This window comes from Schistocerca americana, unplaced genomic scaffold, assembly GCF_021461395.2.
Source record: "Schistocerca americana isolate TAMUIC-IGC-003095 unplaced genomic scaffold, iqSchAmer2.1 HiC_scaffold_170, whole genome shotgun sequence".
In the NCBI taxonomy this organism is placed as follows: domain Eukaryota; kingdom Metazoa; phylum Arthropoda; class Insecta; order Orthoptera; family Acrididae; genus Schistocerca; species Schistocerca americana.
The window spans coordinates 361,768-364,267 of record NW_025725791.1 but is presented as its reverse complement, the minus strand read 5'-3'; the positions used below and the strand labels follow the sequence as shown (position 1 = coordinate 364,267).

At 62.9% G+C, this 2,500-nt stretch overlaps 1 pseudogene; it reads right to left on the bottom strand.

Moving 5' to 3' along the window:
• The window catches only part of LOC124571390, a 7,046-nt pseudogene that overhangs the window by 2,556 nt on the left and 1,990 nt on the right, over nt 1-2,500 (bottom strand).

Below are 2,500 nucleotides of genomic sequence, written 5' to 3'. Positions count from 1 at the left end.
CAGGAGCGTGGAAGTATCCCAGGGGGGTGTCCGCCGGAAGGCGGAACCATCTCCTGACGGCGGCCCGGATGGTAACGTCGGCCGACTTCAATGCACCCACCCGGGTGCGGCTGAGGGCCAGCCCGTGGTACAGGCCAGGGAGAAGTACATTGGTGAGAGCGTGGAGGCGCTGTTGCGGCTTCAGCGGAGCTCGGGAGATGACGTCAAGCTGCTCCACCAGGTGGCTACGTGGATTGAAGACACAGCGACCCGCCGTGGAAAATTGCAGCCCCAGGTACCGGAAGGTTTCACCCACACGCAGGGCAGGCATGGTGGTATTGCCTGCTGTGAAGGTGACATTGCTGTCCACCTTCACCTTCTTCTCGCGCCCTGACGCGACCAAGGCGAGGGTGAAACACTTCCGGGCGTTGATCTGCAGCCCCAGGTGGGCGAGGGCTGCGGTAGCTGCGTCGATGAGGGACTGCAAGCCCCTCGGGGTCGCTGCAAACAGCAAGACGTCATCTGCAAAGGCCGCAGCGTTGACTCTGCGACCAAGGATCCGAGCTCCGATGTGGGAGGGCAGTTGGCCTAAAACGTAGTCCACCGCAAAGTTGAACAGGAGGGGGGAGAGGGGATCGCCCTGGCGAACGCCCCGTGCTGGCTGCACAGACACGCCCACGCCGGCGCCGTCCGCTATCACTGTCGTGCTGCCCTCGTAGCACCGCTCGACATACTCGACAAAGCAATCCGGCAGGCCATGCGCCTTCAGCACGGGGCGAAGGGCAGCATGATCTACCGAATCGAATGCCTTAGATACGTCGATCGATGCCACAAAGACAGAGCGGCAGGAGCGAACTGCGTCGGTGAGAGCAGTGTCCAAGATGAAGGTATTTTCCAACATCCCATCCCGAGGGATGAATGCCCGCTGACGTTCGTCCACAGCACATGCGCGCATCAGGCGTGACGCGAGAACCTTGTGAAAGGTCCGCGCCAACACCGAGCAGACCGTAATGGGGCGAAAGTCAGCGGGGGATGTTGGTGCAGCCGTTTTCGGTAGAAGGGACGTCCGCGCGCGAAGCAGGCGTTCCGGAAGGGCGCGGGCCAGAAGGAAGAGATTCATCACTTTCACCAGGACTTCGTGCGGCAGGCGCCGCAACTCCGCTGGGGTAAGGCCGTCCGGCCCGGCTGCTGATCCCCTGGGCGGCAACGCGGCGGCGACCTCCTCATGTGTGACCGGCCCCCATATGCACTCGAGAGCGACAGGCTCTGAGTGCGGGAGGAGGCGGTCACGAATGAAGCCCGCGGTGGAGACGGGCTTCTTGGTGAAGAGGTCCGCCCAGAAGTCCAGCAGACCAGGGATGGCAGGTGGCGGCTGGAGCAGGGTGCCATCCAAGAGGCCGCGCACGCAACGTGCACGCGACCGTCGGAAGGCATCCTGCGTTCTGGCGTACTCCCAGCGGCGCCGCTTGCGCTTCTGCGTCGGCGGCGCGGCAGGCGGCCGCTTCGATGGTTGGCGCGGCCGCTGTGTCCTGGTGATCGATCTCTCCCCTCTGGACCCGACCGACGCAAGGGCATCCGGGAGCATGCCCAGGATGACATCGGGCGGCGTGCCCCGCCCCAGACCTACCTTAAGAGAGTCATAGTTACTCCCGCCGTTTACCCGCGCTTGCTTGAATTTCTTCACGTTGACATTCAGAGCACTGGGCAGAAATCACATTGCGTCAACACCCGCTAGGGCCATCGCAATGCTTTGTTTTAATTAGACAGTCGGATTCCCCCAGTCCGTGCCAGTTCTGAGTTGATCGTTGAATGGCGGCCGAAGAGAATCCGCGCACCCGCGCGCCCCCGGAGGAGCACGCTAAGGCGGACGCGGCCTCGCAGCAAGGAAGATCCGTGGGAGGCCAAGGCACGGGACCGAGCTCGGATCCTGCACGCAGGTTGAAGCACCGGGGCGCGAACGCCGCGCAGGCGCGCGCATCCTGCACCGCCGGCCAGCACGAGGCCAACCAACGGCGAGAGCAGACCACGCCCGCGCTAAACGCCCGCACTTACCGGCACCCCTACGGCACTCACCTCGCCCAGGCCCGGCACGTTAGCGCTGACCCACTTCCCGACCAAGCCCGACACGCCCCGATCCTCAGAGCCAATCCTTATCCCGAAGTTACGGATCCAATTTGCCGACTTCCCTTACCTACATTATTCTATCGACTAGAGGCTCTTCACCTTGGAGACCTGCTGCGGATATGGGTACGAACCGGCGCGACACCTCCACGTGGCCCTCTCCCGGATTTTCAAGGTCCGAGGGGAAGATCGGGACACCGCCGCAACTGCGGTGCTCTTCGCGTTCCAAACCCTATCTCCCTGCTAGAGGATTCCAGGGAACTCGAACGCTCATGCAGAAAAGAAAACTCTTCCCCGATCTCCCGACGGCGTCTCCGGGTCCTTTTGGGTTACCCCGACGAGCATCTCTAAAAGAGGGGCCCGACTTGTATCGGTTCCGCTGCCGGGTTCCGGAATAGGA